This window comes from Amblyomma americanum, chromosome 10 (genome assembly GCF_052857255.1).
Source record: "Amblyomma americanum isolate KBUSLIRL-KWMA chromosome 10, ASM5285725v1, whole genome shotgun sequence".
NCBI lineage: Eukaryota > Metazoa > Arthropoda > Arachnida > Ixodida > Ixodidae > Amblyomma > Amblyomma americanum.
Genome location: NC_135506.1, coordinates 144,745,479 through 144,759,642, shown reverse-complemented (window position 1 = coordinate 144,759,642; position 14,164 = coordinate 144,745,479). Strand labels below are relative to the sequence as shown.

Genomic DNA, 14,164 nt, shown 5'->3' with positions numbered 1-14,164 from the left:
AGGACGTGGAAGATTGGCTCCTCCAGTTTGAACGTGCCGCCACATTTAACCAATGGGATGACGCCGCCAAGCTGAGGAACGTTTTCTTCAGCTTGGAGGACGGTGCTCGTACGTGGTACGGAAACCGTGAGGACACTTTTTCATCATGGCCTGAGTTCCGACGTCAACTGTTCGCCGCGTATGTCAGTGCTGATCATCGGGAGCGAGCTGAACGAGCTCTGCAGTCCCGAATGCAAATGCCCAACGAAACTGTTACCATGTACGTCGAAGACATGACGCGGCTCTTCCGATGGGCTGACCCAGCCATGTCGGAAGCCAAAAAGCTGCGCCACCTAATGCGCGTTGTTAAAGAACAGCTTTTCGCTGCCCTCGTGCGCAGCCCCCCCCCCCCCCCCCCAGCACTGTTGCCGAGTTTCTAGCGGAGGCAGTCATGATGGAGCAGGTCCTCCGGCAGCGTTCCACCGCGTACGACCGGCCAGTCCTTGCTGCTTCTGTTACGGAGTCCCTCCCGGTTTTCAGCAGCAACACCGACTTTCTCCGCGACATGATCCGCGCTGTGGTCCGTGAGGAGCTAGAGAAGATTTGTGGTACGTCGCAGCCAGCGGCCAGCTCCCTTATGAGCGTTATCCGCGAAGAGGTGCAGCAAGCTATCAGGCCTCCGTTACTGCACGCCGAACCACAGCCTACCCAGACAGACTACTGCCGCCCGACATACGCTGAAGCTCTGCGAAGCCCCATCCCAAATCCACCGGCATTTCCACCGCCCAACCAGACTGACTACTGCCGCCCGACCTACGCTGACGCGCTGCGACGGCGTGCCCCGAATCCAGCGGCAGTTATTCCCAACGATCACGACGTCCTGCTACCCTCCGTGCAGCAAGGCAGCGCCGCATCCCGAGTGATCGAGAATCCCTGCGCAGAGCGGACGTCTGGCGTGGCCCTGACCGCCGGCGTTTGTGCTTCCACTGTGGGGAGCCCGGTAACCTGTTCCACCGGTACCCATATCGAGAGCATGGCCTGCAGAGTTTTCCCTCCGATGCGCCAAGGCCCCTGTTTGGCCAACGGCCCCGTGAAATTGAAGAGTACCTTACCCATCAACCTCAGTGGTCCATGGCGCGCCGTCAGTCCCGATCATCATCACCTCGCCGTCCATCGTTTTCACCGAATGTGCAGAACTCCTTGCGAGTGACGGCGGGCCGCTAGCCCAGCCCTCGCCGGGTAAACTGAGGACAGCGACCTCCGGGGGCGTGGTCGCTGGATGGATGGATGGATGGATGGATGGATGGATACGGCTGAACCCTTTACATCGGGCGGTGGCTCAAGCCACCTAGCCATGTCTTGTGAAATTTTACTCCTATCTTGCTTTTAGCCACCAATTAGATAACCTTCGCTTGGTTACTTCTAACCTCTTAAAATCCACTTTCCCTTCACTATCCCTAAACCCCAATGCCTTGGGTAAGTCAGCCCCGCTGCCTTCCACTGCAGGGTGAAGCCCTTTACAGAAAGTATCAAGTGTTCAGCTGTTTCCTCCTCCTCTCCGCACGCAATGCACAAAGTGTCTATCTCCTGGTACCTGACTCTATACGTCTTAGTCCGCAAAACTCCAGTCCTGGCCTCAAACAACAAAGAACTTCCCCTACAATTATCATAGATATTTTTTTTTGACAATTTCCTGTTTAAAGGTCCGGTATGTTTCTAGTGCCGATTTCGTCGTTTAGACGCCGTAAAGACCCCCTGACGATGCAGACGACACAGACATCCGATGATAGAGCTTTGACGACGTCGACAACAGCAGCTGAACTAAAGGACCGCTTCTCCCTCGACATACCCGTGTTCTCGATGGTCACAGCATTAGCGCGTTGGTGGACACCGGAGCGGAGTTTTCAATAATCAGTGGCAAATTGGCAGCGCTTCTAAAGAAAGTTACAATCCTTGTTCTGGCGTGCAGATCCGGACGACGGGGGGCCACATCATTACTCGGCATAGACAGTGCACGGCTAGGGTCCAGATCAGTGACTCGACGTTCATAGTTAGCTGCCTGGTGCTCCGCGACTGTTCTCGTGACCTGATTTTGGGCGTAGATTTTCTCCGTCAGAATGGTGCTGTTATTGACCTGCGGCACAGAACCGTTACGTTTTCGACAGCGGAAGCCGACGACGCCTCCGACGTTTGGCAACGCAGCTCCGCCCTTCGTACTTCCACTTAAAGTTTCTTGATCCCGCCGCGCTCCAATGTTTTTGCAAGCGTCGAATGCGATGATGGGCTACATGATGGACCTGCAGTCGCCGAGGGCAACCTTTCCTTGCTGCTGACACATGGCATTTGCGCTGCCCGAAGTGTCGTCCACCTCCGTGACGGTCGGTCGGAAATTCTGAATACTAATCTTATGAGCGAACCTCGTCACCTTTTCCGAGCTACTGCCGTCGCGTGGGCCGACCAATTGGCCGATGTTACGAGTGCTTTGCGTCCGAGGCCATGGACCGTCCGGACACGTCTCTGGATCACATCGATATTAGCTCCGGGCTCTCAGCGACTCAACAGCGCGACATCCGCGCCCTACTGCTCCAGTACAAAACCTGCTTCGCATCCTCCTCGAAAGTGCGGCAAACGACAATCATGAAGCAACGGATCATCACTTCCGATGACGCTCGCCCCCTAAGACAGCAGCCGTACCGCATTTCCCCGAAGGAACGCGACGCTATCGAAACGCAGGTGAAGGAGATGTTTACAGACGACATTATTCAGCCCTCTAAGAGCCCGTGGTCGTCGCCCGTCGTGCTTGTTAAGAAGGTGGGACACTGCGCTTTTGCGTGGATTACCGTAAGCTGAACGCCATAACGAAAAAGGACGTCTACCCGCTGCCCCGCATCGACGACTCGCTCGACAGACTTCGCCGCGCCAAGTATTTTTCGTCGATCAACCTAAACACCGGATATTGCCAGATTAAGGTGGATGAACGTGACCGCGAAAAAACGGCCTTCATCACACCCGACAGCCTATATGAATTTAAGGCGTTGCCCTTCGGCCTTTTCTCTGCGCCAGCGACGTTTCAGCGCATAATGCATACTGTCCTGGCTCGCCTCAAATGGCAAACCTGTTTAGTTTACCTTGATGACGTGGTGGTGTTCTCAGAAACCTTCGACCAACACCTTGAACGCCTGCGGACCGTGTTGGATGCCCTGCGGTTGGCCGACTTTACACTTAAACCCGAGAAATGCCACTTTGGATACAAAAAGCTCAAGTATCTCGGCCATGTTGTGAGCGCCAATGGCGTACGACCCGATCCCGAGAAAACTGCCGCCGTAGTCGAGTTTTCCCGTCCTACTACAAATAAAACGCTCAAGCGATTCTTGGGTTTGTGCGCCTACTACCGTCGTTTTATCGCCGACTTCTCCAAGATCGCTGAACCCCTCACCCGTTTAACACGTGACGATACACCGTTCGTCTGGACTCCCGAGCAACAGGCTGCTTTAACGGAGCTGCGCCAACGGTTGCACACTGCCCCTGTGCTGGCTCACTTCGATGAGGAGGCTGCTACCGAGATACACACCGACGCTAGCAACATCGGGCTTGGTGCCGTCCTTGTTCAACATCAAGAATGCGTGGAACGTGTGATCGCGTATGCGAGTTGCACACTCTCGCGCACCGAAATCAACTACTGAACCTCGGAGAAGAAGTGCCTCGTTGTCGTCTGGGCCACGATGAAATTTCGGCCTTATATCTAGGGCCGTCATTTTAAAGTGGTCACTGACCACCATTCCTTGTGCTGGCTCACCAATCTCCGGGACCCATCAGGCCGCCTAGCACGCTGGAGCCTTCGTCTTCAAGAATTTGATTACACAAGTGATTATAAGTTCAGACGTAAACACGAAGACGCCGACCGCTCTCACGCGCACCTGTCGAGCAAGCTGATGACAGCGCAGAGGATGACAATCGTTTCCTAGGTGTGATCAGCAGTTCGGACTTAGTGGCAAAGCAGCGTGCTGACGCTGACCTGCGGTCTGTCATGGATTACATGGAGGGCCATGCTTCCAACGTACCTCGACACTTTTCCCCGCTACTTGTCTCTTTTTGCATTCGCAATGGCGTACTGTTGAAGAAAAACTTCAGTAACGGTAACCGGCCCTACCTCCTAGTCGTGCCATCAGACCTATGCGACGACATCCTTTCGGCGTGTCATGATGATCCCACCTCTGGCCATTTGGGATTTACACGCACGCTCGCTCGAGTGCGTCAGGGCTATTATTGGTCTAAACTTGCAAAGACCATCCACCGCTACGTCAGAGGTTGCCGTGAGTGCCAGCGCCGTAAGTCACCATCGCACAAGCCCGCAGGTTTGCTCAACCAATTGCGCCACCTCGCACACCTTTTGACCAAGTCGGCATTGATCTCCTGAGCCCACTCCCTGTGTCGTCTTCTGGTAATAAGTGGATTATAGTTGCGACTGATTATTTGACGCGCTATGCGGAAACCCAGGCGGTGCCGCGCAGTACATCCTTTGAAATCACGCGCTTCTTCATACACCACATTGTTTTACGACATGGTGCCACGTCCTCCGTCTTCACCGATAGGGGCACCGCGTTTACAGCGCAGCTCATGCACGAGGTGTTCCAGCTGTCACACTAACCACCGCAAGACTACTGCATACCACCCGCAGTCAAACGGGCTCACGGAGCGCCTCAAGAAAACCTTAGCAGACATGTTCGCAGTGCACGTCGACGTACAGCTCAAGACTTGGGACGAGATCCTCCCATATGTGACGTTTGCCTACAACACGGCTATTCAGGAAACGACTCGAGTTACGCCGTTTCGCCTCGTCTACGGTCGCGATGTCCAAACGATGCTCGACGCCATGCTTCCATGCCCCCCTGACGACTTGGCAGCACTTTGGCAGCGGAAGCGGCGGCGTACAGGCAGCCCGTAAACACGCTCACCTATCTTTGCAGGCGCTGTGGACACGTGATCTGCCTGTGTTTTGGAACCATACCCGGGACGCATACGCCGCTTCATTGCTTTTCCAAACTTCGAGAAGACCCTAATTTCAAGCATCAACTTGATCGTCATCTGCTGCCATCTGTTTTCGCCGGCTGGAGATTCACTCCTGGCCTATCAGCTTCATCAAGGGGGCGGAATCCCTGTGCATTGCAGTCACTTTGGCAGCGGCAGCGGCGGCGTACAGACAGCCCGTAAATACGCTCGCCTATCTTTGCAGGCGTGGTGGACACGAGCACTGCCTGTGTCTTGGAACCATACCCGGGACGCATACGCGGCTTCATTGCTTTTCCAAGCTTCGAGAAGACCCTAATTTTCAAGCATCAACTGGATCGTCATCTGCTGCACTCTGTTTTCGCCGGCTGGAGACTCACTCCTGGCCTATCAGCTTCATCAAGGGGGCGGAATCCCTATGCATTGCAGTCACTTTGGCGGCGGTAGCGGCGGCGTACAGACGGCCCGTAAGCACGCTCACCTATCTTTGCAGGTTGGTGGTAATTTCGATACCTTTGGTAGAAATGTTACACTAAGTCGTCGCTGTTGCTGCCACGAGTGTGCTACTTTTGTCACTGTTCTTGGCGAAACGTCATAAACGTTCTGGACACGTTCACGCTCACTGCCCCTTGAGTTATGGGAAGCTCTGGTACTCTCAGTGACGTACTCACATAAATCGGCGAAAAACAGCCGAATAGCATCAAGAAAATTGACAAAGTGTTAAGCGAGGTGCTGGTAAAGATGGATGTGTTCACGACGGAAGAAAACACTGAATTTACAGCCATGCGCACATTTAATACTGAGATCCATTTTGAACTTGAGGGCATACGAGAGGCTATGGGTTTCATGAAAGTTTTGAAGCGTTTAAGAAGGATGTCAACGAGTTCAGGCGTGAGGTGAAGTTTCAGAATACTCAACGCCAGCAGGAAATACAGCAGATGCAGAAAGAGCTCGTGGAGGCTAGGAGGGAGATTATTGAGCTAAAACAATACGGCAGGAGTCAGAACAACGAGACTAAAGGCATTCCTGTGGTTAAAGAAGATTTGCGCGCGGCCGTTGGGAAAATAGCTGCCTCTGTGGGAGTCGATGTCTCAGACGATGCCATAGACGTTGTACACCGTGTCCATTCGAAGGACAATACTACGCCTAATGTTGTGGTGCGCTTTTCCTCTCGTGCTGTGCGGGATAAATTCTTCTCTGCGGCCAAAAGGACAAGGCTTGACACTGGTATTCTTTGCTTTGAAAAGAGCGAGCCGCTTTACATCAATGAGCATCTCTGCGTTGAGAAGATCAGAAGAGCAAGGTTCCGGGCTAGTTGGTAACGCATTTTGGGAAGAAACAGCGCAATGAAACACGGACACACGAAGAATGGACACACATGAGCGCTGACTCACAACTAAAATTTATTTTGAAGAAAAGATGCTTAAATAGGAGACCTGCGAGGGTGCTTAACAGGGCTGCGGCAGCGATAACCGCCAATCAGTGTGGTCGCGTCACAAGATTTCAAAAACAGCAACGAATGAAGAAAGTGATAAAAAACGGTGTAAAGGGCCGCAAAAAGGTGGTCAGGTGACAGCAACAATAACAAGACCAAAGGGGGGGGGGGGGGGCATTAAAACCATGAGGGACACAGATGTGAAAATACAGGTGAAATATAAAAATGAAAGACGTTCAAGCTTTAAAAGCGTGCCCAAAAAGGGGAGGGGGAGATAAAAGCGTTAAAATCTTAAGACGCAGCGAAGGATAAAACAAGATAAAGGCACTACCAACAAGGGATCACAGAATCATTAGGCTATAGGTTGCACAAGAAAACATAAGTGTTCATCAGGCCACCCAGAAAATTTAGCTCTTTTTCCGACAAGGAGAGGGATGCAGTGCTCACGCATTGTTCACCAGCTTGATGAATTTGGAGGGCTTCTAGGATTTCCCTCGTCAACCTATCTCGTCCTCGGCCGATAGTGGTGCAGCGATTAAAGTCAGGGGTGCAGATTCTTTCAGTGTTGTCTTCTGTGATTTTGCACTTCTTACAGTGCTTAGCCAGGTGCCCAGAAATTGCTATACTATTTACGTTGTTTTGATGTTCTTGTAGGCGGATATTGATGCACCTTCCCGTTTGACCGATGTACCTCTTCCCGCATGACACTGGGATGGAGTAAATTATTTCTAAATCACAGGGGACATATTGATCAGAGTGTGCCGCCCTACACCCTCGGGTTTCCGGCGGGTTATTCACTTTGGAACAGAGGGCGGAAAGCTTGTTGGGGGCCGTGAAGACGACATCCAGCCAGGAATCTTTCACTTCAGCGGTGTCGCAGGCCCTGTCCTTATTTGACCGATGCTTGCCTCTCCCTTTGACACATGAAACACCCAACGATCAGTCGATCAGATTTCTTGACCTTAACCTTCAATTTTCCGATAACCACACCTGCTGGTCTTACCAACCTAGAGGCAAAAAGCCACTCCTGCCCTTCACGTCAGCTCACACAAAACTTGTCAAGCGGGGCATAGTAAAGCTGGGTTTCCAAAACGCGCTGCAAAAATCATGTGAGCATGTATTCCTGGACAGCTTCAACAACCAGATCAATCGCCTTTTAACAGCAGGCTACCCTTTGCATCTGCTTGTATCAGTAGCCGGCTCCATGATCAAGAAGCCCCGGCCACACCTCGGACCTGCTGCTTCAAACGATAACCGCAGAAATTTTGTGGCAATGCCCTACCTCCACACCATCGGCCATCGTCTAAAGAAAGTCGCACAGCGCGCCGGCGTAGATGTCGTCTTCACGGCTCCCAACAAGCTTTCCGCCCTCTGTTCTAAAGTGAATAACCCGCCGGAAACCCGAGGGTGTAGGGTGGCACACTCTGATCAATATGTCCCCTGTGATTTAGAAATAATTTACTCCATCCCAGTGTCATGTGGGAAGAGGTACATCGGTCAAACGGGAAGGTGCATCAATATCCGCCCACAAGAACATCAAAACAACGTAAATAGTATAGGAATTTCTGGGCACCTGGCTAAGCACTGTAAGAAGTGCAAAATCACAGAAGACGACACTGAAAGAATCTGCACCCCTGACTTTAATCGCTGCACCACTATCGGCCGAGGACGAGATAGGTTGACGAGGGAAATCCTAGAAGCCCTCCAAATTCATCAAGCTGGTGAACAATGCGTGAGCACTGCATCCCTCTCCTTGTCGGAAAAAGAGCTATATTTTCTGGGTGGCCTGATGAACACTTAAGTTTTCTTGTGCAACCTATAGCCTAATGATTCTGTGATCCCTTGTTGGTAGTGCCTTTATCTTGTTTTATCCTTCGCTTCGTCTTAAGATTTTAACGCTTTTATCTCCCCCTCCCCTTTTTGGGCACGCTTTTAAAGCTTGTACGTCTTTCATTTTTATGTTTCACCTGTATTTTCACATCTGTGTCCCTCATGGTTTTAATGCCCCCCCCCCCCCCCCTTTGGTCTTGTTATTGTTACTGTCACCTGACCACCTTTTTGCGGCCCTTTACACCGTTTTTTATCGCTTACTTCATTCGTTGCTGTTTTTGAAATCTTGTGACGCGACCACACTGATTGGCGGTTATCGCTGCAGCAGCCCTGTTAAGCACCCTCGCATGTCTCCTATTTAAGCATCTTTTCTTCAAAATAAATTTCGGTTGTGAGTCAGCGCTCGTGTGTGTCCGTTCTTCGTGTGTCCGTGTTTCATTGCGCTGTTTCTCCCCAAAAAGTTGAGATGTTGTTGAGCAAAGCCCGTAAATTGCGTCTGGAGAAAAAATGAAAATTTGTCTGGGTGTCGCAGGGAAAGATTCTGATGAGAAAGACAGAAGCCTCTACAGTGTTAAGAATCGAGAGCGAGAATGAGCTGGCTGGTGTCGAGTAGTGTTAGTCATTGTTCATTTTTTCTTTTTGTGCTTGTGTTTCTTCACGGCTTTCAGGCTGAACGAAATAGATCAGTTAACGAAACAACAACATGTGTTATCGGTATTCCACTGCAATGTGCGCAGTATCAGAAAAAAAGCTAAACTTGATGATTGCTTATCTTTCCCGGCCCACTTTTCGATATGACATTATCGCTATCAGTGAAACGTGGCCTAAGGAGAAAGAATCACCTTTTGTATCTGGCTACAAACTTTCCTCTCTACCGCGGATTTCACGTGCACGTAGGGGTGGTGTTGCCTTCTTTGTAAAAGATATACCTTTTGAAGTCCTGCCCATTCTTACTATAAGCGACGATACAATTGAAGCGGTGTTTATAAAAATTGAGTGTGGTATAATTGTTGGAGTGGTCTACCGCCCTCCTGGTTCTGCTATTTCAGTTTTTCTTGAAAAACTCGGATCGGTTGTATAAATTTGGACCTCTAATAACAGTAACCGCATTGTAATTGTGAGAAACTTCAACATAGATATTTCGGGAGACTCAAACAACTACACCTTACTCTTAGGATCATATAGCGTGTCCAACCTTATAACAGAACCTACACGTGTAACTGGCAATTCTAGTACGTTAATAGATCATGCACTTTCCAATACTACTTATGACAGATGGGCCGGAACATATATAGATCCAATAGCTGATCACATACCCATATTTATCATAGTTAATATCCAAGGAAACATTAATCCTAAAATGACTGGTGGTGGGCGACAAAAAAATTTACTATCAAACATTTCGTGAGATCCTGCAGCAAACGGATTTCTCCGCTGGCTATGATAGTGAAATAAATAAGGAATGTAGAAATTTCATTGCAACTGTTCAGGCTGCCGTATTTCGCAGAGTTTCACAATAATTAAATCGGATAAATGTCCCTGTATGCCCATGGATAACTAACGACATATGCTAGACATACTGAAAAAGAAAGAAAAATGGCATCACAAATAGACACGGGCTAAAACTAATCATTATTTTTTAAGCGTGTTTAAGCCCTTTCGGAACCTGTCAGTATCTTTACTACGCAAAAAAACGTGAATATTACTCATCTCTCATTTTAAATGCTAATGGCAACATGAAAAAAATCTGGAACATTGTAACAGGTGCAATATGGCTTCGTTCAGACCAGAGTATATTACCTGATTTAATTGATCAAGAAACTGCAGATCAGTTTAGTGACTATTTTATAAATATTGGACCACACCTAGCAAATCAGCTACCTCCGGTGACTGGTCCTGTGCCCTCAATCAAATCAGTTGTGAATAGTTTTGTAATATATGATGTAAAGATAGATTAAATAATAACAGTATTTAAAGAGTTGAGAATAATTAAGGCAGCAGGCCTTGCTCAAATTTTTGTTAAAATAATTAAGGATAATGTTGATATATTAGCCAATCTTCTTCTTTGTCTATTTAATCACTCCCTATTAAGTGAAATATATCCTGCTGAATTAAAAATAGCAAAGGTCGTTCCAGTACTTAAGGACGGTGATCGCTCTCATCTATCAAGCTATAGACCAATATCAATTATCAGTGTTATCAATACAGTTTTCGAAAAGATACTCACTACATGTATAAACAAATTTATATTCCGAATACAATGTGCTTAGCACCCACCAGCACGGTTTCAGACCTCATAAATCTACTTCATCTGCGGTTCTCAACCTAACACAAATGCTAAATACAGCTCTCAATGAGAATAGAATTGCTATCGTTGTATATATTGATATAAAAAAGGCCTTTGACGCCGTTAACCACAAAATTTTACTCAACAAAGCTAGCAATTATGGATTCCGGGGTAAGTTCCTGAACTTACTCAAAAGCTGCCTTAGCGACCGCAAGCAGCATCTAGTAATTGAATAATATACATCTACTTCCCAAACCATATTAACTGGCGTGCCACAAGGATCGGTTCTTGGGTCCATGCTATTCTCACTGTACATAAATGATCTTCCTGCTATCCTTAAGTATTCCCAACCTTTAATGTCTGCTGACGATACCGCTCTTGTATTTATGGGAGAGAATTTGGATGGAATCCAGGATAAAATAAATGCAGAGCTGGACAATGTTTTTACTTGGTTCACGTCCAATCAATTAACCCTTAATCTCAGCAAGACTAAGTGTACAGTTTTGCATTCCAGAAAAAAGGAGATAAATACTTAGGAACGTCACATATCATTACGCTTCCAAAAAATAGAATAAGTTGGCTCGTACAATTATTTAGGTATTTTATTTGAATTAGACATGCACTGGAAATCACATATTAAACACCTTCGTTCGAAGCTCGCTTACGCTTGCTATGTTTTACTTAAAGCTCGTGAATGTTTTGCATACCCCATTATACGGATTCTTTACTTTTCCTTCTTTCATAGTCATCTCTCTTACTGCATTGATTCTTGGGGTGCCACTTTCACAACTTATCTAGAACCTGTAATCCGTCTGCAAAAACGTGAATTACGAATTATTACATTTTCGAGTCGTGGTCAATCCAGTAGATCTTTGTTTAATTTTGTCCATGTGCTGCCATTCAATGCATTGTACGAATTAAAAATTGCACGAACTATACATAGAATCTTAGAGACTAATGATCCTCTCCTCTTAACTTTGTTTAAACTCCCATTTCATTTATTGATCCCTTAAAGGCCCGAAGGCATTACATAAGGGGGGGCATATTGGTTTCCAACGGCGATGATGGGAACATGCATAACAATAAAAAGAACAAACATACAAACAAACATAAAAGGGGTTGTAGTCATATCAGGGTTTTCCAGCAAGTGATACATCATTTAACAAAGATATGTCAAGCAATACTCGCTACAAAAGAGCGCAGAAGTGATCAAGATTTATGTGAGGTGAATTTTTATTTTCTCGCGGAATGTTTTGTGATCAGTGCATGCAGCGATGTCGTTAGGCAGTGAATTCCATAGTGCTATTGCGTTGGGGAAAAATGAGTTGTTGTAAGCTGACGTGTGGCCACTGATGCGTGCTATCGGGTTACCGTGACTAAGCCGGGAGGACGTTCGTAGTGGGGCGGTTAATAGAGCGTGCCGTGATCTTGTGTTATGATAAAATGTATGAAGTAAGCATAGGCGGGAAACGACGCGGCGTGATTCCAGTGTTGAGAGACGGAGGGACTGCTTGAGGGCGGTGACACTGGCTTCTCTTGAGTAACATGAAGTGATGAACCGAGCTGCACGATTTTGAATTGATTCCAATTCGATGGTGAGATACGATTGCCATGGGTGCCAGATGGATGATGCATACTCTAATTTTGGCCGCACAAATGTTTCATACGCGAGTTGTTTTATGTTAGGGGATGCAGATTTCAGATTCCTTCTCAGGTAGCCAAGTGTGCGTGAAGTGTCGGAGCAAATGGTTCTAATGTGGGTGACCCAAGAAAGTGTTGATGTGAGATGTACACCTAGATATTTGTAAGATTTTGCAACGGTTATAGGGACTGATGAAATGCTGTAAGTGTGATTCGTCAAGGTGTGTTTGTGAGTGAAGGACAACGATTTGCACTTAGTAAGATTTAAAGGCATCTGCCACTTTTCACACCATGATGCAATAACGTCAAGGTCCAGTTGCAAAGTGAGGTTATCGGTTGGGTTACTTATTGCATTATAGATGACGCAATCGTCCGCAAAGAGTCGCAATTTGCATTGAATATTAGAGGGCAGGTCGTTGATGTATATTAAGAAGAGTAATGGTGATAACCCGGCCCCTTGAGGGACACCAGATGTTACATCTGTTAAGGGTGACTGGATGTTATTGGCGGATGTGAACTGCGAGCGTCCTTTTAGAAAATGTTCGAGCCAGCATATCAGATTAGCAGGAATTCCCAGGAACGAAAGTTTCGCAAGCAGATGGTTGTGAGGTACGCGATCAAATGCCTTCGAGAAGTCTAAGAAGATTGCATCTATTTGGAGGTTATCGTCTATGGCCTTAAGGATGTCTTGGGTGAACTCTGCCAGCTGGGTTTCGCATGAAAATGATTTCCTGAAGCCATACAAGAGCTGCAATTAATCATAACTTCATAATCAGTTCTAATCATAACCTTCCCCCATCTCATAATGTGCACGGGAAAAGGTTCATAGAATTTATCGGGGCCTTGATTTTCAGAACTGTACTAAAGAAATACCTTTTTGAAACCTATTGTAACGTTTAAATCAAATTGTAACACAATATTATTGCATTGCCTATGATGTGTGCGTCAAGAATAAATTTTGTATTTGTTAATTAGATTCCACCTCTGCTGTGTTGGTATTTGTATCGTATTTCATCACTGGACCCTTTACTAGCCAATGGCTATGGGTCTAGCAGCTGTTTTGTATTTTGAAAGAAAGGTAAATAAAATCCTTGAAATCCTTGAATCCTTGACCAGGCGCTCACGCCAGACTCCGAGCAATTTACCCGGCACGCAGAGGAAGCCCGTCAACTGGCCCGTATGCGCATCCGCCGGCAGCAGGCAACGGATGCAGAACGCTATAACCAACGACATTGCCACGTCGAGTACCACCCCGACGACAAAGTGTGGGTATGGACCCCGGTACGTCGCCCCGGCCTGTCGGAGAAGCTCCTGAGCCGCTACTTTGGACCCCAACCAGTGCTGCGCCGCATCACGGATGTGTGAAGTCCTCCCCGATGGCACTCTGCCCAGTTCGCGCCGTCGACCGCAGCCTGAGGTCGTGCATGTACTGCGTATGAAGCCGTACTTTACGCAGTAACGGGCACCTCGTTCGCTCCAAGTGCGCCCACGTATTTGCTTCCTTTTTTTTGGATGGGGAGGGGAATAATGCCGCCAGGTGTCCCCGGGCGGCGCCTTAAGGAGAAAGAAGTGAGTCGCGCGTGCTCTTTGCAGCTGGGACACTGCTTGATTCCTTGCGGCCTGTGCCTATCCTCTTGATTCTGCGGCCCATTTGTGACAATACACACACCAGGTAAAAGCCCACCAGGGGGAGTGGTCAAGACACGCGAACGAACTGGGACCCATACGATGCCCAGGGCAACAAAAGATAACAAGAATCACGCTATACGATGTGTTCTATGATGTGAAGCACGAATTACATGTGTAAAAAGACTAGAAAAACAGGGTTGAGTGAGTGCGAATGAGAAAAAAGTGCAAAAATAGGAAAACGGAGTTGAGGGCGAGAATTTTGCTAAAAAAACATGAGAAGGCGAAAAGAATGTAAAAAGATTAGCGAAACGAACGATGAGCGCCAACAAATAATACGGCTAGAATGAAAATGCAAC

At 47.8% G+C, this 14,164-nt stretch overlaps 1 protein-coding gene across 7 annotated transcripts in view; it reads right to left on the bottom strand.

Annotated features, from left to right (window-relative positions):
* The window catches only part of LOC144106417 (N-acetyltaurine hydrolase), an 891,210-nt gene that overhangs the window by 481,768 nt on the left and 395,278 nt on the right, over nucleotides 1-14,164 (bottom strand). The gene's annotated exons all lie outside the window — the stretch shown is intronic.